The sequence below is a fragment of the Miscanthus floridulus genome, chromosome 10 (genome assembly GCF_019320115.1).
Source record: "Miscanthus floridulus cultivar M001 chromosome 10, ASM1932011v1, whole genome shotgun sequence".
Classification (NCBI taxonomy): domain Eukaryota; kingdom Viridiplantae; phylum Streptophyta; class Magnoliopsida; order Poales; family Poaceae; genus Miscanthus; species Miscanthus floridulus.
The window spans coordinates 88,441,082-88,463,610 of NC_089589.1; the positions used below are offsets into that span (position 1 = coordinate 88,441,082).

The following is a 22,529-nucleotide window of genomic DNA, read 5'->3' on the forward strand; positions in this document are numbered from 1 at the left end:
CACAGGGCTTTTGAATATTGATAGAGAATCCTCAACAACATGAAAATAATCTTCATAAAAGTTTAGAATAATAAATCTTTGACAACAGCAATACAACTAAGTAAATAAAAAAAACGAAGCCTCTTCTTTCTTCAAATCTGCAAAGTTCAAAAACAGAAGCTTTGATCACCATAATTCAGAAAAGTCCCAGCCCAGCTTGGTTGCCCTCTCCTGGAATTTCATTCGGCTCTCCTGCAATTTCAAAACTGAGATGTCACCATTCAACTACTGATCTTTTTCACTGAACCTAGCACGAGCAGTTCCTAAATACTAGATCTTTTTTCTGCAGATGTCTGACTGACAGGATTTTTGAAAGTTCTATCAACCTTGCAATGGCTGAATGTGTAAATGTTAATACGAAGCATTTCTTTAAAGTCTGAAACAACCTAGGTGAAAATTTTTCTAAAGCTCCTAGTATTTTTCACCAATATAGTAAATGAAATGCACAACATAAAAAGTTTATGGATCCAAAAATGCACTTTGAGAGTTGAATATGCACTTTGAGAGTTGAATGTTGATGGACCTATATGACACCTCTATGAAAATTAATGGACTTGTGATGCAGTTTGCTCTATATCAAATTCAATCATGTCTGCCGCATGCGTCATTCATCTCGCATACTATATTTTGAAGGCCGGCACAGCAATCTTAAACAATCTTCTGCTTACGTATCTACCAATCCTTGGAAGGTCAATACCAACCCCACCTATCCTTGAGCGTCAAGAAATCAAACGCATCACGTATATTATATAAAAAGGACACAAACACATACTATTCCTTCTCCATTGTAATAACCCAATCAACCAAGCCCACCAACACCGTACCTCCCTTCTGGCCCGCTGCTATATATTTTCCGGTGCCAGAGCCAGCCACGGAGGACTGGACAGCAATCAAGATCATAACAATTAATCCATGTATGTACGTATACTCCCTGGCAACCATAGAAGGTATGGAGTTCTTTCCTTTCACTGTTAATATGGGCGTGACATCATATCAAAAGATTGTTTGTCGATTGGTTTTACCTGTGAAACTTTGTGTCGAATCTTGAGTTTTCTCTTTTTTCTCTGCCCATTTTCGTCATTACGTCTTCTGAGGAGCTCTGCTTGGTATTTTGATGACTGTTGTTTGGCTTTTGGATTTTGATCTGAAAACAGGCAAATACTACTTATTCGAACTTATAATTAACATGATATCTGTTGTAGATTCATCCCAATAAGCGGAAACCACCCATGAGAGGACTACAACAAAACAGGAGATTGTTACGGGTGGCTAACACTGAAACCCAAGAAAGTCCATTTCCATCCTTCAATTTGCACTGTGGGCTGATTTTCATCTCTGAACTACGAAATCAGGTACAAAGGCTCTCCAACTGTTGAAACCAGGTAATAAATCAACAATATGGTTTAACATCTAAATATTCATAATAAGAAAAATACCAAACTAGTGTATTTTTCTTCTAAAAATATTATGTCATGTGGGGCCGCACGTATACCAGGCGCCGGCGAGCCCGCGACGTGCGGCGCGCCACAGAGCGCGCGGCCAGAGCAGCAGCCGCACAGGAGGAAGCCACCACGAGTGGCTGAGAGGAAGATTTGATTAGTTTCCTTTGTTTACTTCCTTAAGTTTAGGAGAGGTTATTTCCCTATTTTTAGAATTGGTTGTTGCCAAGTTTGTTGGCCGGTTGGCCTATTAAGTGTAATCCCGTGAACAATTGAAGGGGGAAGATTATTATCGCCTAAATCCATCTCTCTCTCAACTACCCTAAGCCTACGGCGGAGGAGTAAACCTCGCCGGAGAAGACGGACCGTGGCTACGAACTCCGTAGCCAGGGGCCAGCTACCCTAGGACCTGAGGTCCTTGACAACCTGGTATCACGGTCACGTCGATCCTCTTCACCATCAACCGCTGCGCCTTCAACCACACCACCAGCCGCCGCAACCCGCACCCCACCACCAGCCGCCGCCGCCATTGCTGCCTCTTCACCCTCGTCGTCCGTCGCATCCTGCCCAGGCACCATGGGGGATGACCTCAAAGCCTCCCTCGAGGCGCTCACCAAGTCCGTCGCCCTGATGCAAAAATCGATCGAGGCTAACGCCAAGGCGATCGCCAACCTCTCCATCGCTGGTTCGTCCGCGTTCGGTGCGCGACCGGGATCCGGGGGCGAGCACCATCAAGACCGACCGCCCAAGCACTGGCGGCCCGAGTTTCCCCACTACGACGGCAAGAGTGATCCACTGATCTTCCTCAACCGGTGCGAGTCTTTCTTCAGGCAGCAGCGGATCATGCAGGAAGAACGGGTGTGGATGGCATCCTACAACCTCCAGGACGCGGCGCAGCTGTGGTACATGCAACTCCAGGAGGACGAGGGGACGCCGTCGTGGCCGCGTTTCAAGGAGCTTCTCAACCTCCGCTTCGGACCGCCGCTACGCTCGGCCCCTCTCTTCGAGCTCGCGTCCTGCCGGCGTACGGGCACGGTGGAGGAATATCAAGATCGCTTCCAAGCCCTCCTGCCCCACGCGGGACACCTCGACGAAGCGCAGCGCGTGCAGTTGTTCACGGGCGGTCTCCTCCCCCCGCTCAGCCTCCAGGTGCAGAACCAAAATCCGCAGTCTTTGGTGGCGGCCATGAGCCTCGCGCGCCAGATGGAGCTCTTGGAGCAGTACTACGCCTCCGCGCCAAAGGCACCTGGCCGGGGAATGCTGCCGACGCCCAGACCACGCCCGTCCCCACAACTCGTGGCTAAGCCGGCGGCACCCACAGCGTCTGCCGAGGGCCGCCCGATCAAGCGCCTGAACCAAGCAGAACAAGATGAACGGCGCCCACAACGGTCGCCAATGGCGAGAAGGTCGCCTGTCCGGGCGTTCTCCGCCGCGCGCCCATCTCCATCGACAGGTTGGACTTCAGCGTCGACCTCTACGTCATGCCGCTCGCCGGGTATGACATGGTCCTCGGCACGCAGTGGATGACCACGCTGGAGCGCATCACCTGGGACGTCCCTGCGCGGACCATGTCTTTCAACCTCCACGGGCGCGACGTCTGCTGGCGTGGGGTGGACTCGCCGTTCGGCGCGCGCGCCCACTCGGTCGACGCGAGCGGCTCCCTCCTCGACAATCTGTTGGCCACGTTCGCGGACGTCTTCGCCGAACCGACCGGGCTGCCTCCACCGCGCGGCCGCGACCACGCCATCGTCCTCAAGCCCGACGCGGCCCCCGTCGCGGTGCGGCCCTATCGTTACCCGGCGGCCCACAAGGACGAGTTAGAGCGGCAGTGCGCCGCCATGATCGCGCAGGGCATCGTCCGCCGCAGCGACTTGGCATTCTCATCGCCGGTCCTCCTCGTCAAGAAGGCGGATGGGTCGTGGCGGTTTTGCGTCGACTACAGAGCGCTCAATGCTCTCACCGTCAAGGACGCCTTCCCCATCCCCGTCGTCGACGAACTCCTGGACGAGCTTCACGGGGCGCGCTTCTTCACCAAGCTGGACTTGCGGTCCGGGTACCACCAGGTGCGGATGCGCCGGGAGGACATCCACAAGACCGCCTTTCGCACCCATGATGGCCTCTACGAGTTTCTGGTGATGCCGTTCGGCTTGTACAACGCCCCGGCGACATTCCAGGCCTTGATGAACGACGTGCTGCAACCGTTTCTTCGTCGGTTCGTTCTTGTCTTCTTTGATGGCATTCTAATCTACAGCTCGACTTGGGCGGATCACCTGCGCCACCTCCGCGTCGTCCTCTCCGAGCTCCGCCGCCACCAACTCTTCGTCAAGCGCGCTAAGTGCGCCTTCGGCGCCACCTCCGTCGCCAACCTTGGCCACGTCATCTCGGAGGCGGGCGTCGCCATGGACCCGGCCAAGGTACAGGCCATCCACGACTGGCCGACACCGCGGTTGGCTAGGGCGGTGCGGGGTTTCCTTGGCTTGGCGGGGTACTACCGCAAATTCGTCCACAACTACGGCACCGTCGCTGCACCGCTAACGGCTCTACTCAAGAAGGACGGATTCTCCTGGTCCCTTGAGGCGGCCGTGGCTTTCGACGCCCTCAAGTCCGCGGTCACCTCGGCGCCGGTCCTCGCCATGCCCGACTTCACCAAGTCATTCATCGTCGAGTGCGACGCATCCACGTACGGCTTCGGCGCGGTCTTGATCCAGGAGGGGCACCCGATCGCGTTCTTTAGCAGGCCCGTTGCGCCTCGCCATCGCTCGCTCGCGGCCTACGAGCGTGAGCTCATCGGCCTCGTCCACGCCGTCCGGCACTGGAGGCCGTATTTGTGGGGCCGTCGTTTCGTTGTCAAGACAGACCACTACAGCCTCAAATACCTACTCGACCAGAGGCTGGCGACGATCCCTCAGCACCATTGGGTTGGCAAGCTCTTGGGCTTCGACTTCTCGGTCGAATATAAGCCCGGGAATACGAACGCGGTGGCCGATGCCCTCTCCCGCCGCGACACCGAGGAGACCGGGACCATCTTGGCGCTCTCGGGCCCCCGCTTCGACTTCATCACGCGCCTCCGCCAGGCCCAGCTCACCGACCCGGCCCTCGTCACGCTCCAGGACGATGTGCGCGCTGGGACACGCCAGGACCCATGGACCGTGGTCGACGGCATGGTTCAGTTCAGCGGGCGCCTCTACATCCCCCTGACGTCCTCCCTCGTTCCCGAGATCGTGGCCGCGGTACACGAGGAGGGCCACGAGGGCGTCCATCGCACGCTCCACCGCCTGCGGCGTGATTTTCACTTCCCTAACATGAAGCAGGTTGTGCAGGATTTTATGAGGGCTTGCGCCACTTGTCAGCGATACAAGTCAGAGCATTTGCACCCCGCAGGGCTGCTGCTGCCCCTGCCCGTGCCGCAAGGCATGTGGACGGACATTGCCCTCGATTTCGTCGAAGCTCTCCCGCGCGTCAAGGGCAAGTCTGTCATCTTAACCGTGGTGGACAGGTTTAGCAAGTACTGCCATTTCATCCCTCTGGCGCACCCGTACTCCGCCGAGTCCGTCGCCCAGGCGTTCTTCACCGACATCGTCCGCCTGCACGGAGTTCCACAGTCGCTGGTGTCCGACCGCGACCCGATCTTCACGTCCACCTTCTGGCGTGAGCTGATGCGCTTGATGGGCACGAAGCTGCACATGTCCACTGCCTTTCACCCTCAGTCGGATGGGCAGTCCGAGGCGGCAAACAGGGTCATCATCATGTATCTCCGGTGCCTCACAGGAGATCGGCCGCGGCAGTGGCTCCGTTGGCTCCCATGGGCGGAGTTCGTCTTCAACACCGGCTACCAAAGTTCCCTCAAGGACACGCCGTTCAGGGTCGTCTACGGCCGGGACCCTCCCTCCATCCGGTCATATGAGCCGGGCGACACTCGCGTGGCGGCCGTCGCCAAGAGCATGGAGGAGCGGGCTGCTTTTCTCGAGGATGTCCGCTACCGTCTCGAGCAGGCGCAGGCGCTTCACAAGCGGCACTACGACAAGAACCACCGGGAGGTGTCCTACCAGGTGGGCGACTGGGCCCTTCTCCGCCTTCGCCATCGCACCCCGGCGTCCCTGCAGCAGCCAGTCACGGGCAAGCTGAAGCCCAAGTTCTATGGCCCCTACCGCGTCACGGAGGTGATCAACGCCGTCGCGGTGCGCCTCGACCTACCGGCCCGCGCCCGCCTGCATGATGTCTTTCACGTCGGCGTACTCAAGAAGTTCAACGGCCCTCCCCCGCAAGCTATACCAGCGCTGCCACCGATCCACTACGGTGCCGTCGCTCCGGAACCCGAACGCGCAGTTCGGTACCGCCTCGCTCGCGGCGTTCGTCAAGTCCTGGTCCAGTGGAGGGGCCAGTCCGCCGCGTCAGCCACTTGGGAAGACGTCGAGCCGTTCACCGCCCGGTTTCCGGCATTTCAGCTCGAGGACGAGCTGAATCTCGAGGGGGGGAGAGATGTCATGTGGGGCCGCACGTATACCAGGCGCCGGCGGGCCCGCGACGTGCGGCGCGCCACAGAGCGCGCGGCCAGAGCAGCAGCCGCGCAGGAGGAAGCCACCACGAGTGGCTGAGAGGAAGATTTGATTAGTTTCCTTTGTTTACTTCATTAAGTTTAGGAGAGGTTATTTCCCTATTTTTAGAATTGGTTGTTGCCAAGTTTGTTGGCCGGTTGGCCTATTAAGTGTAATCCCGTGAACAATTGAAGGGGGAAGATTATTATCGCCTAAATCCATCTCTCTCTCAACTACCCTAAGCCTACGGCGGAGGAGTAAACCTCGCCGGAGAAGACGGACCGTGGCTACGAACTCCATAGCCAGGGGCCAGCTACCCTAGGACCTGAGGTCCTTGACATATTATCTATCTATTTGTACTCTATTTGAAGTTATTTGAATCTTACTTGTTCGTGTTTATAGTGTTCTATTGCCTATAGTCACACATATTATTTATTTAAATTATTGTTTTATGATCTAGTTTATGTTGATCACATGACTAGTCAATTGCATGAAGTTTGAGGCACTGCCTTGTTTTAAACCTATAACCTAATCATCACGCAATCATTATAAAAGAAAAGCTCTTACCATGCAAGTCTAAATAGGATATATGCATATGGTGGAGCATGACATCTGTGAGGTTGGTGTCATGTTCCACATATTTCTACAAACTCATATGACCAGATAGTGCAAAACGACAATTTAAATAAATAATGAGCATAACTACGAGCAATAAAACAATAAGAACATAAATAAATAGGTTTGAAATCACTCTAAATATATCACTAAACAATAGAAAAACATTTTTAGAGAAAAATTGGTACTCATTCGTATTTTTTTATTTGGAATAAGTTTGTTATGAATTTTAGAGATTAAACTGAACTTTTATTATTTTTAGAAAATAGAAAACCGCCTGAGAAACCAGCTAGAAGACCAATTTGGTCTGGTTTCAATAGTTGAAGATTGTCCAGTACCTGGTTTCCTAGTTTATGCCTTTATGGTTGAAAATTGGACTGCCATGTAAATGCAGGTGCTAGGTGAGATAAAAGACTTCAACCCTATCCATGAAAATTGGGCACGGGCAACATTTTTCAGCAACTCTTATGTCTAAAAGGGTCAAAGTACGATATCTTTTGTTGTTACCATGCAGATGGTGATTACTACGGGTGTAATGAGTTCCCTGCTCCTCAAGATGGCAGAGCTGCTTACCAATGAATCGCAGTTTGCAGAGAGGCCTAAGGGGTGAGGTCATGTTCCTGAAAGCCGAGCTCGAGAGCATGCAAGCTGCAATGGAGAGGGTGTTGGAGGCACCTGTAAATGACAATCAGGTTAATATATGGGCAAGTGAAGTGAGAGAGCTGTCCTACGACATTGAGGACAGCATTGATCAGTTCATGGTGCGCGTCAATGTCCATCCATCAACCACACCAGAGGGATTCAAAGGATTCATCTCTAGGAGCTTGAGATTGTTGGCAGAAGTGAAGACTCGGCATCAGATTGCCACAGAAATCAGAGATATGAGGACGCTAGTCGAGGTGGCTGAGCGACGCAATAGGTACAAGGTTGACAGTTCTGTCACCACTGCTTCTACTGCTCCAGAAATTGACCGTCGTTTGCACGGTATCTATGAAGAATCAGCAAAGCTCATTGCAATCAGTGGGCCAAGAGAAAAGCTAGCTGAATTGCTAATGGTGCGGGAGGGCGCATCCAAGAAACTGAAAGTGATCTCTATTGTCGGAGTCGGTGGTTTGGGTAAGACGACTCTTGCTGATGTGATGTACCGACAGTTGAGGGGGCAATTCGAATGCAATGCTTTTGTGCCAGTGTCTCTCAAGCCTGATTTGAAGAGAATCATAAGCAGTATACTCCGTCAAGTTAGTGAGCAAATTTACACTAACATTTAAACATGGGATGTTGTGGAAATCATCAACAAAATCAGACAAGTTCTTGAGCATAAAAGGTAACGCAGTAATCAATATATGCGCACTGTATATTCTATCACATCATGTCCCACACAAAGTTTCTTAATTTTAAACATAGAATCTATGGATAAGAGATTGTGAGCATTATCACTGCATTAGTTCCTTTCCAGAAGACGTTGGATTATTATTTCATTCCATTTACATGTTAATGTTTCCAAGGAAAAATTGGATGTAGTCACATTGGTAACATGCTCTTACACAAAACCACAGGTACTTCACTATAGTTGATGATATTTGGGACGAATCAGCTTGGAATTTGATCAATGATGCACTGGTTGATAACAACTGTGGTAGCAGAGTGATCACAACAACTCGTGTAGCTGGAGTTGCTGCATCATGCTGCTCTCTTAATGGTGGTACAGTCTATAAACTAAAACCCCTTTCCCATGATTACTCCAAGAAGTTGTTCTACAAAAGAATATTTGGTCATGAAGATAGTTGCTACCCAGAACTGAAAGAAATATCTGAGAAAATGTTATGGAGTGCCATTAACCATCATCACCATAGCTAGTCTCTTGGCTAATAAACCAAGGAATATAAGTCAGTGGGACATTGTGCATAGTTCCATTGGTTCTGGAACTGAAAACTTTCCTAGCATAGAGAGCATGCGGCAAATATTATCTATCAGCTATTATGATTTACCATCCCATCTAAAACCTTGCTTGCTGTACCTAAGTATTTTTCCAGAGGATTACACTATTTTGACAGATCAATTGAGACGAAGATGGATATCCGAAGGCTTTATCCATGGTAACGATGTCGAAACATTACATAATCTTGGGCACCATTATTTCAGTGAGCTCATCAACACGAGCCTTATTCAACCGGAACATATTAATACTCATGGAATGGTAGAAGCTTGCCGTGTGCATGATATGGTGCTTGATCTCATAACATCATTGTCAACCAAAGAAAATTTTGTCATTGTGTCACATGGTCACAAGCTCGCACACCTTCCAAAGAGGATTCGTCGATTTTCCCTCCATAATAACAGTAACGAAGAGCTCACTAGAACAGAGGTGACCATTAATTTGTCCCACGCGAGATCACTTATTGTGTTCCCTGGTGCTGTTAGGCTGATGTCTCCTCTTTCAAGCTTCAATATTTTGCGAGTATTGGACTTAGAAGGTTGTCGTGACCTGCAGAACCAGATCAGCAGTGTTGGGAGTTTGCTTCACTTAAGGTATCTAGGACTAAGGGATACAGGTATTACCAACCTCCCAAAGGGACTTGAGAATCTAGACTATTTACAAACCCTGGACTTGAAGCAAACAAGCATAAGTCATTTACCTTCAACTGTTGTTCAACTAAGACGACTGATGCACCTATATATTGAATTAGGCAGTGGTGCTACCACCTGGGATTGGTAACATGGAGTCTCTACAATTGCTGTCATCGGTTGGCTCCAGTAGCTGTGCAAACTTCACAAAAGAATTAGGCAGTCTAACAGAACTAAGAATCCTCCATATTTCACTTGATGGCACATTGCATGAGAGCCACAAGAATCCATTGGTTGATTCGTTATGCAACCTGAAGAAAATCCAAGAATTACACATTGATTCTACAGGAATATCCAATGAGTTCACTGTGGATTTAGCATGGTTTCCCCAGTATCTCAAAAGTTTCTTAGGAAGGGTGCCTAGATTGCCAAGGTGGATGAGCCCCTTGTTATCAGATCTGACCACTCTGGTCATTACACTCAACATGATACGACAGGAGGATCTCTAAAATCTTGGAGGCTTGCCGTTTCTGCAGTTCCTTTGTCTTATTGTTGATTCTGCTGAAGAAAGGATCATCACTAGCACTGATCAAGGAAAATTCCATTGTCTATCTGAGTTTCACTTTCATAATGATAAAATGGGGCTTATTTTTGCACCAGGGTCTATGCAAAATCTTAAAACCCTTGAGCTAACATTTAGAGTGAGGGAGAGAAAGGATGCATATGGTGATTTTGATCTTGGCTTGGAGAACCTCTCTTCAGTGAAGCATATCATCGCTAGGATTCGCTGTACAGGTTCCACAGTCTGTGAGGTGGAGGATGCTGATTTAGCCCTGAGGAAGGCAATCGATTTGAATCCCAACCATCTAAAGCTTGAGGTGATAAGATATTACGAAGATGAAATGTTGGAGGATGGACAACACTGGGGAAAAACTTTGGTAGAGGAGGACAACGAGAAAGTACTATTACCCCACTTTCCTGTTTACAGTTGCCATGTGTTTCAGAGTTCTATCATACATTTTGTTTACATACCTTCTTTTCCATTGATAAATAAGGGGGCGGATACTCTTTGTGGTGAAAGCATTTTATTGCCAATACCATATCAAGTTTTAAGTTAAAGCTAGTTCTAAATAAATCTTTGCTTTTGCCAATTCTTTTGTTAATTTCAAAGCAGTTCCAAAATAAATTGAATCAAGTCCCGCTACCAAATCCCACAATAGATGAACCCTAATTACTTATACAGTGCTTCCATGTACAAAAGTTATTGCCATATTAAGAGAATAATTAAACTTCTTTTCAGATAAAAAAAACCCCAAAATTATAGTTTGCCAGCCCGAAATAATTTATTTGGTCTGCTGGATATTGCAAGAGGAAAGTATATGAACTTTGCAGTATACATTGAGGAGATACTAGTTCCATCCATTAGATATAAATTTTGGCTGGCGGGGATGGGGGGGAGGTCTTTTCTTCTTTTTGTTTAACAACGACACTTGGGGAAATAAAATTTTGTTTTAGTTCCACTAAAGTTTGCTCAGTGTCTTTAATCCAGGTCGTCCTTCAAAGGAGAGGGCCATGGGGTGGAGTTGCACTTGTCACATCATGGTGGCACCCCAAAGTCTGAAAAGTGTGAAAATTTGTAGTGCGGCAGTTGTGGATGCACTCAGTTTTTGTTACCTTGACAGATAAGGGAGAGAACACAGCATGCCATTTTGGGGTGGTGTTGGTGGGATGATCCGAACGGTGAGTGCGCTTGAATATTTTTTTTGTTGTTTTGCTTAAAGGAGTTTTTTTTTTGCACTGGGTAGCATATGGACATCTTTCTTGATCATATATAGCATGTTTATAATAGCTTAAACAGTTCAATGGCACGACACAACCTAGGCACAGTTTAGAACACAATAGTTCCCAAGAACACTAACAAATTTGTGTGGCCAGGATCGGAGCTTGTGGCTACTGATGGATGCTGTGATTGATGCATGTGTGACTTTTGGACAAATAACAGGCATCTGGGACAAACTTAGGAGCATAAAGCCATTTGTATAGTGCTTTGGGAGGATATGCAGTTTGATTGTTCTCTTTTCTCTTCATCTGCAGATTGATCTTGGCCCCTCAGAGTATGTGAAGGAGGTTTCTGGGACTTATGGGCTATGCTCTCCTCATCCGGACGTTGTTATAACATCACTCACCCTGGTGACTAATTTATGCAGCTATGAACCTTTCGGGCAACCGACAGGAACCCCATTTCACACTCGAGTAGACAAAACTGCCAGCATTGTTGGCTTCTTTGGGCGGTCTGGGATATATCTTGATGCAATTGGTGTTTATGTTCACCCCTCTGAATAATAGCTACTGCTTTCTTGTATCCTTTGGCTAACTGTTGCGATTAAACCACAAGATGCATTATTGAGGATTTCATCTCTCTCCAATTTTTTAGATGATGAACGTCCCAGGTGGATCTACATATGAAGTTGCATATGGGCTGTCCTTGTTAGAATACTTGCAATAGCAATATAATCGAAAAAGTTACAAGTGTAACAATATTCAAAAACCTTCTCTAGCACAATCTGACGGTATCTGTATACCACAATCCACGATTAGCATGTTAAGAGTTGATTTTAGCTTAACAACATTGACCCAGAAAACAGGGGTTACCAGTGGCCTGGGGGTCACAACCCCACCTACACGCACATGATCGGAAGCGTGCCCAAAGACCGATTCCTTGGCCTAGGTCCTCCATAGCCACCAAAATATAGGGTGCTAACTAAATTATTCACTTAGATAATTACCTTCTAAACATCCCTACCTAACGATCAAGGTTTTGAGCCAAGCAGGGCCTGAAGACCATCAACTCCTGTGCTGGTGCTGCATGCATGCACTGAGCAGGCACGAGGATTTCAGCTGCTCTAAAGGGACATCTTCATCTTAAGGTCAGTGCTAATTAATCTTGTATTAGGTGTGTTAATCAATTATGTGTAGCCCCAATATCATGTCCACATTACTAATCGAGGATCAAAGTTTGGTTCTGTTCATCATGTTTATGGGTTAATTCAACTTATGTTTGTCCAATTTAGCTTTAATTAGTACCCTTTTCATGTTAGCCATGATGCTTCTTGGAGGGGAAACACCCAAAATCTGAAACCCAAAACCGTTCCCCAACTTTTCCCCAAAGACCCGAGAAAGCAAATTGCCAATTTGATGCGACTCCTTGTAGGGATTATATAGTGGAAATCATCAACAAATTTACACTTTAAACGAGGTGCCAGCTTGGAAGGAGAAGCTGAAGTAATGCCAACGGTTGAACGCTGATGAAGCCTGAGTAGAACCCAATCCCCAACCTAGTACTCCACATGTCACCGCTTATGATCCTGATGCTCCTTCATCACATCTTGCACGAGCAGGAGACGATCACGAATATCCGCCAAGAAAGCATCTCTGTCACGAAGTTGCTGATGTAGCAACAACCTTAGCAGCCCCCAGTATATAAGACAGCAAGGTTGGAGGAGGCCGGGCATAGACAACCTCAAAGGGGGTGGCACGGAGGGCAGACTGATAAGAAGTGTTGAAGCAATACTCCGCCCACGGCAGCCATTGCAGCCATGAACGTGGATGATCACCAGCTAGGCACCGCAGATGCATGACGATGATTCGATTAGTCACCTCAGATTGGCCATCCGTCTGCGGGTGAAAAGCTGATCTGCGTAGCAGCCGCACCCCAGCAAGTCTGAACAATTCCTCCCAAAAGCTGCTGGATCACTAACAATGGAGCATGGAAATACATGAAGACACAAAATGTTCTCAAAGAAGGCCCGGACAACATACTGTGCTGAATAAGGATGGCTGAGGGCGATGAAATGAGCCATCTTGGAGAACCGATCAACAATAGTAAGCACCACAGATTTGCCACCAACACGTGGAAACCCCTCCACAAAATCCATGGCGATATCGGTCCACACGTTGTCGGGCACCGGCAGTGGCTGTAAAAGGCCCGCAGGGTGCAGGTGTGCAGTTTTATTCTTCTGGCAAACCGAGCAGCTGCGAATGAAGTCGCGAACAAAACGATGGAGACGGGTGTTGAAGAAAGACGCCCGAATCCGATGCAAAGTCTTTTGGGCGCCTTCATGGCCGGTATTGTGAGCCTCACTGAGTAACTGCGGCCACAACGTCGAAGTAGCCGGCATGAAGAGACGGCCCCCACTGTTCGCCTAAACGGCCGTTTAGTCCGTTTACACACCTTTTAAACGCTACACGGTGGTGCACCGTTTCTGTTTAATCGACCGTTTAAACGTTCGTTTTCCCGTTTAAACACCCGTTTTGCCCGAATAATGTGCTAAACGATAGGTGACCGACTGTTTACCGTTTAGCGTTTAGGATAACACTGACGGCCCCTGAAGAGAAGCATACCGTCGACCAAGGACCATCCTTCCGGCGTCGAGCCAGCAGCGAGCTGAGCCCGAATGGCCTGAGCTGTAAGGTCAGTGTTGAGCTCAGCCCACAGTGTATCATAGACATCGAAGAGGGGTGCTGAGAGGGCTCGAACAGCAGGCCCATCTTCATCCCGGCGAGACAGGGCATCCGCAACGGTATTCAGCTTACCGGAACGGTATTCAACGGAGAGATCATATCCAAACAGCTTGGTCACCCACGTATGCTGAGGAATAGTCGTCAAGCGCTGATCCAGCAAAAATTTGAGGCTCCAATGATCAGTGCGCACAGTGAAGGCGCGACCCCAAAAATAGGGCCGCCAGTGGCGCACAGCCTTAGCCCAATAAGCTCCCGTTCATATGTTGTAAGCTTGGCGTGATGAGGAGCGACTGCCCGGCTGAAGAAGGCCACGACGCCGTCCCCTTGATGCAGGACAGCACCGAACCCGGCACCTGACGCATCACAGTCGACGATGAAGCGCTTGTCGAAGTCCGGCAGTTGTAGGAGAGGGGCGGACGTCAACGCCCTCTTGAGCCCTAAGAAGGCCTCTTCCGCTGCCGGTGTCCAAGAGAACGCCTCACGCTTGAGAAGCGTTGTGAGGGGCTCGGCCACACCACCATAGCCGGCAATGAACTTCCGATAATACCCGGTGAGGTCGAGGAACCCGCGAAGGGCGCGAGCTGTAGTCGGCCGCGACCAAGCTTCCACCACTTCCACCTTTGCTGGATCCATGTGGCCGAAATGATGTGACCGAGGTAGCCAACCGAGGGTTTGCCAAAGAAACATTTGGAGCGCTTGGCGAAGAGGCGGTGCATGCGCATCTACTGCAGCACGGTGCACACATGCTGCAAATGCTCTGTTCAGGTCGCACCGAAGATCAAAATGTCATCAAAAAATACAAGCACGAAGCGATGGATATATGATTTCAAAATATCATTCATAAGTACTTGGAAAGTAGCAGGCGTGTTGGTGAGACCGAAGGGCATGGCGAGGAACTCGAAATGACCGCGATGAGTCCAGAATGCGGTCTTGGCAATGTCGTCCGAATGCATGCGCACCTGATGGTACCCGCTGCGGAGGTCGATCTTGGGGAAGAAGCGGGCACCTTTTAACTCGTCGAGGAGCTCATCAACCACCAGAATAGGAAACTTGTCCATGATGGTGCTGTCATTGAGAGCCCGAAAGTCAACGTAGAAGCGCCAACTGCCATCATGCTTACGAACAAGGAGCACCGGGGAGGAAAATGGCAAAGTCGACTGCAGAATGATCCCTTGTTGTAGCATGTCGTCGCACTGATGCTCAATCTCATCCTTGAGGAGCTGTGGGTATCGGTAGGGTCGCACAGCAACCGGCGGGGAGCCGGGGACGAGGTGGATGCAATGATCATGGCGTCGGCTAGGAGGCAGCCCGCGCGGCTCCTCGAAGTTGTCCGCATAGGACAGCAGCAGCCCCTCCAATATGGCGCGGGAATCGGGGATAGCACGGGCAGCCAGAGCCTTGCTGCCTAGGCCGGTCCAGCTGTGAGCACGGCCCCGGTACTAGAAGGCCATCGAAAGGGCGTCGAAGTCCCAAACAATGGGCCCCAGAGTACGCGGCCACTGGATACCGAGAACCAAGTCAAAACCGCCCAAGTCAAGGGCGACACAGTCGATGGAGAAGGGTTCCCCGTGGATGAGGACATCCGCGGCCAGGCACTAGTGTAGAGATCAATCTTGGTCCATGTGTCGAGGTTGTCACAACGCGAGAGCAACACAAGATAGCACCGCGAGTACTCCTCCATAGTTCCTGTATGAAACAGGGCCTTGATCTCACCGATAGAATTGGAGCGGATGGGCGGCCCGAAGCGGAGGTTGACGAAGTCGACGAAGAGCGGCCAAGGGACCATACCGAAGTTGTGCTCCATCTGATAGTACCACTCCGCAGTACTGCCGTCCAGATGCAAGGATGCCATCCACACCTTCTCATCTTCCGGAACCCGATGACCGTGGAAATAATTATCGCACTTGTTGAGCCAGGCGAGCGGATCTGACTCCCCGTTGAAGCTGGGGAACGAAATCTTGGGCGGCCGATGGGGCTCTCTGTGGCCATCGATGTCACTGCCGTAGCGGCCACCACGGTCGAAGGCGTGCTCGCCCTACCGTAGGCACGGTCCCGCGGTCGTCATAGACGCGGTCGCCGCGGTCGAAGGCGCACTCGCTCCGGCTGTAGGCACGGTCCCTGCGGTCGTTGTAGGCGTGGCCACCACGGCCTTCAAAGTCGCGGCGTCCGTGGCCGTCGTAGTCGTGTGACCCCTGCGACTGTAATAGTCGCAGTCGTAGTGGCCCGAGTCGCGATGGCCCGCGCGGTCACGCGAGTCGAATAGCGGTCGCGATCACGCAGGGCGTGGCGGCGGAACTCCTCCTAGGCTCGATCCCGTGCGAAGCCCTGGTCGCGGTCCCTGTGTCGTCGCGATCGTCTTCTGCGCCGCCATGATGGGCATCCTCCCCGCCGCCCTTGCCGGCGTCAGGCTTGCCTATCTCCATGCGCGCCAGGCGGGTGTCATGGGAATTCAGCCGGTTGTTGATGGTGGTGAGTTGACCCAGGATGCGATCGAGTTTGGCATCCAAGGCCGCAGGATCGGGAGGAGTGCCGGACATGATGGTCGATGCGCCCGGGAAGGAATCCAATACCAAATTGATACGGCGTGGACGTCTAGGGGATCGGAGAGATGAGCGAAGAAGTAGCTGAGATTGGGAATTAGAGCGAAGTGGATAGCGAGGAAGAACGACAGTGGGCTCTTTGTCGGTGGTCGCGGCTCAAGCGCTCGACGCGACCGTTGAAGGGAAACTCCCACCCTGATACAGGGAGAGTTTATTCCTTCTTCGACAAAGATTACAATCTCCTATGGTACCCTTTATGGTATAGGTGCACTTTCCTAACAAACTAAACCAAATCTCCTAAAAATCCTCACTGACTTCCTATTCTTAACCCAGCCGGCCTAGCCACGGCTTGGGTCCGACGGCTTGCGTGGACGGCGCCTATAGTGGTGTCCCACAAAAGATTCTATAACACTGGATTGCCAAGGTGGATGAGCCCCACAAAAGAGTCTTTTCTTCTTTTTGTTTAACAGCCACACATGGGGAAATAAAATTCTGTTTTAGTTCCACTAAAGTTTGCTCATTGTCTTTAATCCAGGTCGTCCTTCAAAGGAGAGGGCCATGGGGTGGAGCGGTAGCACTCGCGACATCATGGTGGCACCCCAAAGTCTGAAAAGTGTGAAAATTTGTAGTGCGGTAGTTGTGGATGCACTCGGTTTTTCTTACCTTGACAGATATGGGATGGAACACAGCATGCCATTTTGGGGTGGTGTTGGTGGGATGATCCGAACGGTGAGTAGGCTCGAATAATTTTTTTTCTTTCGCTTCAACAACAACAACAACAAAGCCTTTTAGTCCCAAGTAAGTTGGGGTAGGCTAGAATTGAAACCCAACATGAGCCCCTAGTCACGGTTCAGGCACGTCAATAACTGTTTTCCAAGTGCTCATATCCAAACAAAGATCTCTAGGTATATCCCAACCCTTTAAATCTCTTTTTATTGCCTCCCTCCATGTCAGCTTCGGTCTTCCTCTACCTCTCCTCACATTGATATCTCGACTTAGAACTCCACGATGCACGGGTGCTTCTGAAGGTCTTCTTTGGACATGGCCAAACCACCTCAACCGATGTTGGACAAGCTTTTTCTTCAATTAGTGTTACCCCTAGACGGTCACGTATATCATCATTCCGAACTCGATCTATCCTTGTATGACCACAAATCCAACGCAACATCCGCATTTCCGTGACACTTAGTTGTTGGACATGCCGTCTTTTTGTAGGCCAACATTCAGCTCCATACAACATAGCGGGTCTAATCGCCGTTCTATAAAACTTGCTTTTAAGCTTTTGTGGTACCCTCTTGTCACAGAGAATGCTAGATGCTTGGCGCCACTTCGTCCACCATGCTTTAATCCTATGGCAAAGGTCTGCATCAATATCTCCATCCTTCTGCAGCATCAATCCTAGATAACGGAAGATATCTTTCTTAGGCACCACTTGACCTTTCAAACTCACCTCTCTCTCCTCATGTGTAGCGTTGCCAAAGTCGCGTCTCATGTATTTTGTTTTAGTTTGACTTACTCTATAACCTTTGGACTCGAGGGTCTGTCGCCACAACTCCAGTTTCCTATTTATTCGTGCCTGGTTTTCATCCACTAGCACTACATCGTCTGCAAACAACATACACCAAGAGATATCCCCTTGAATGTCCCTAGTCACTTCATCCATTACCAAGGCAAAGAGATACGGGCTCAAGGCTGACCCTTGATAAAGTCCTATTTTAATCGGGAAATAATCTGTGTTACCATCATTAGTTCGGACACTAGTCACGGCATTGTTGTACATGTCCTTGATGAGGGTAACATACTTTGTTGGGACTTTATGTTTGTCCAATGCCCACCACATAACATTCATTGGTATCTTGTCATAAGCCTTCTCCAAGTCAATAAAAACCATGTGTAGGTCCTTCTTCTGCTCCCTGAACCGCTCCATAACTTGTCTTATTAAGAAAATTGCTTCTATGGTTGACCTTCATGACATGAAACCGAATTGGTTCGTAGATACCCGTGTCGTTCCTCATAGTCGATGCTCGATAACTCTCTCAAACAGCTTTATCGTGTGGCTCATCAGCTTAATTCCCCTATAATTAGTGCAACTTTGGACGTCTCCCTTGTTCTTGTAAATTGGTATCAATATGCTTCTTCTCCACTACTCAGGCATCTTGTGCGATCAATAGATATTGTTGAACATCTTCGTAAGCCATACTATAGCTAAATCGCCGAGACACCTCCACACCTTGATCGGAATACCATCAGGGCCCATCGCTTTACCCGCTTTCAACCTCTTCAGAGCTTCTCTAACCTCTTGCACTTGGATCCTACGCACAAAGCGTCTACCGGTGTCATCAAACGAGTCGTCTAACCGAACTATGGAGTTCTCATTCTCCCCATTGAACAACTTATCAAAGTACTCTTGTCATCTATGTATAATCTCATCCTCCTTCACCAAGAGCTGTTCCCTCTCATCCTTAATGCACTTACTTGGTTGAAGTCCCTTGTCTTCCTATCACGAGCCCTAGCCATCCTATAGATGTCATTCTCTCCTTCCTTCATATTCAGACGTTGGTAAAGACCCTCGTAAGCCCGCCCCTTTGCCTCTCCCACCGCTCGTTTTGTAGTCTTCTTTGACACCTTGTACTTCTCTATGTTGTCTGCACATCGGTCCTAGTACAAGCGCTTGTAGCATTCCTTCTTTTCCTTGATAGCCTTTTGCACATCTTTATTCCACCACCAAGCATCTTTCAAGTCGCATCCACTTCCTTTGGTCACTCCAAGTACCTCTGCCGCAACCTTCCGAATGCATGTTGCCATCTTCTCCCACATGTTGTTTACATCGTCTTCGTCCTTCCAAGGGCCCTCTTCAATAACTCTTTCCTTAAAGACCTTTGATGCCTCCCCTTCTAATTTCCACCACTTTGTTCTTGCAATCTTGGTTTGTTTAACCCTACGAGCTCGTACCAGAAAGCGGAAGTCAGCCACCACTAGCTTGTGCCGAGAAACCACGCATTCACCAGGTATCACCTTACAATCCACACAAGCACGTTTATCCCCCCTTCTTGTAAGAACAAAGTCAATCTGACTAGAGGAATGTCTGCTCCTATAGGTCACCAAATGAGACTCTTTCTTCCTAAAGAAAGTGTTGGCTATCATCAGATCAAAAGCCGTAGCAAAGTCTAGGACATCCTCTCCCTCCTAGTTCCTACCACCATAACCGAAACCTCCATGAGCCACCTCAAAACCTGCACTAGTTGAACCTACATGGCCATTAAGGTCACCTCCTATGAAGAGCTTCTCGCTACTAGGTACCGCTCTAACCAAACCATCCAAGTCTTCCCAGAATTGCCTCTTAGCACTCTCATCATGGCCTACTTGGGGGGGCATAAGCACTAATTACGTTTAATACCATATCACTAACGACAAGTTTGACTAATATGATCTTATCCCCTTGCCTTCTCACCTCCACCACTCCATCCTTGAGGCTATTATCAATCAAAACTCCTACTCCATTTATATTTGAAGTTGTCCCTGTGTACCAGAGCTTGAAGCCGGTGTTGCCCACCTCCATCGCCTTCTGTCCCTTCCATTTGGTCTCTTGGATGCACAAGATATTTACTCGCCTCCTAACCGCTGTATCAACTAACTCTCTTAACTTACTCGTAAGGGACCCTACGTTTTAGCTACCTAAACGAATCATAGTTGGCTTGACTAGCTTTCTTACCCTTCGCACCCGTCGAGACTGGTGTGAAGACCCTTGCTCATTTTGCACCACACCCGGGCACCGATGTGGCCCGCCACTGAAGATGCGACGACCCGATCCTTGCTCAGTTGACACCATGGCTAGATCACGACACGGCGCGTCACGGGGGTGATGACCTGACCCTTGCTTATTTAACACCATACCTGGGTTCCGACATGGCACGTCGCTAAGAGGGTTACGCCCCAACAGAATTCTTTTGGGTTTCATCTCCATAAGAGTAGCTAAGTTTTTATATTAGCTCGCCAAGCCTAACACAACCTTCCTCTTTTACCAGGGATTGGGACCTGCTATGCTGGGGCACCATAGGCGCCCCACCTTAGGCGGAGTTTTTTCTTTCGTTTAAAGGATTTTTTTGGCACTGGATAACATCTTTATTGATTTAATCATATATATCATACTTATAATAGCTTAACAGTTCGATGGCACGACACAACCTACAGTTTAGAACACAATAGTTCACATGAACCCTAACAAATTTGTGTGGCTGGGATCGAAGATGATGGATGCTGTGATTGATGCATGTGTGACTTTTGGCCAAATAACAGGCATCTGGGGCAAACTTAGGAGCATAAAGCCATTTGTATAGTGCTTTGAGAGGATATGCAGTTTGATTGTTCTCTTTTCTCTTCATTTGCAGATTGATCTTGCTCCTTCAGAGTATGTGAAGGAGGTTTCCAGGACAAAAGTGCCAGCATTGTTGGCTTCTTTTGGCGGTCTGGGATATGTCTTGACGCAATTGGTGTTTATGTTCGCCCTTCTGAATTATAGCTACTGCTTTCTTGTATCCTTTGGCTAACTGTTGTGATTAAACCACAAGATACATTATTGAGGATTTCATCTCTCTCCAATTTTTTAGATGATGAACGTCCCAGGTGGATCTACATATGAAGTTGCATATGGGCTGTCCTTGTTAAAATACTTGCAATAGCAATATAATCGAAAAAGTTACAAGTGTAACAATATTCAAAAACCTTCTCTAGCACAATCTGACGGTATCTGTATACCACAATCCATGATTAGCATGTTAAGAGTTGATTTTAGCTTAACAGCCTTGACCAAGAAAACAGGGGTCACAACCCCACCTACACGCACATGATCGAAAGCGTGGCCGAAGACCGATTCCTTGCCCTAGGTCTTCCATCGCCACAAAAATGTATGGTGTTAACTAACTTATTCACTTAGATAATTACCTTCTAAACATCACTACCTAACGATCAAGGTTTTGGGTCAAGCAGGGCCTGAAGACCATCAACTCCCGTGCTGCATGCATGCACTGAGCAGGCACGAGGATTTCAGCTGCTCTAAAGGGACATCTTCATGATAAGGTCAGTGCTAATTAATCTTGTATTAGGTGTGTTAATCAATTATGTGTAGCCCCAATATCATGTCCACATTACTAATTGAGGATCAAAGTTTGGCTCTGTTCATCATGTTTATGGGTTAATTAGTAACATTTTCATGTTAGCCGTGACGATTGTTGAAGGGGAATGGGCCAAAATCTGACACCCAAAATCGTTCCCCAACTTTCCCTCCAAGACCCGAGAAAGCAAATTGCCAATTTGATGCGATTCCATGTAGGGATTATACAGTACCTTATATAAGGGCTGAAGCATTCGCGTCGCCGCCGTGGCAACTTCCCTGTTTGTGGGTAGCTCATGGCACCACGCCACCGCACACGAGCATCAGGCAACACCTGCTTTGCTGATCACTTCACTGGGATCTCACGACGCCGAGCGCCTGCCCGCGCCGTGTCGCAGATTGACTCCATGCGCTCTGCCCTCCAATGCGACAGTGCCGCGCGGCAACGTGGAGATGGCGAGGCACGAGCACGACGTGCTGACGCGGCTCCACGGGACCACCGAAAGGCATCAGTTCGCCGCGCGCATGCATCGCCGCCGCCGCCGCCATCACTCTCTCTGCTGCTTGAAAAGAGGAGCGCAGTGACGGTCGGTGTTTGGTCTGTTTGGGAACGACAGCAGCCGTTGGATGACAAAAGGGCGGTCCAGATTACACCGACACATTAGTTGGGCCAAAGGTTGCTTGCGGCCTCACGTGAATTAGCCTCTCCGGAAGGAAGTCCGTCCGTCCGTCCGTCCGGATGGACAGACCCCGCGCTGACCCATGCCGCTTCCGCCTGCGTCGTCCGCTCGCTTAGCTCGTGGGACGGACCCATCCTTGCCCGACCCACGCTCGTGCCCCCGCCGCCCACCCGCACCGCGCACGGCGAGCCCGACGTGCTAGATGTTCGCTCCCAGACTCGCGTCTTTCGTCGCGGCCATGCTCTATGCGTCTGCTCTTGCCCTTGCTAACATCCGTGCCACTGTCGAGCTCCACACCGGTGACCTCCGTGTCACTCCGCAGCTTCGAGCTCCGTGTCGGTGCGAGCTCCACATCGACGAGGCTCCATTCGTCCAAGCAGCAAGCAGATACTACGCTAAAAGTGTATGTTGTAATAGTACGTTTTTAAGTCTTTCATATGTTTCCAAGGCATGTTGCAAGTGTTATATATCGATGTTACAAAGGT

The 22,529-nt window shown here is 49.5% G+C and overlaps 1 long non-coding RNA gene and 1 pseudogene across 1 annotated transcript; one reads left to right on the top strand and one right to left on the bottom strand.

Moving 5' to 3' along the window:
* Nucleotides 1-28: 28 nt before the first annotated feature.
* On the bottom strand, nt 29-21,902 carry LOC136485033 (uncharacterized). Its single transcript, XR_010766302.1, has 3 exons — nt 21,598-21,902; nt 1,062-1,183; nt 29-231 (listed from the first exon to the last, which is right to left on the bottom strand). It is a non-coding gene; the product is annotated as an uncharacterized lncRNA (long non-coding RNA).
* LOC136487227 (disease resistance protein RGA5-like) lies at nt 924-11,536 on the top strand (annotated as a pseudogene).
* Nucleotides 21,903-22,529: the final 627 nt, after the last annotated feature.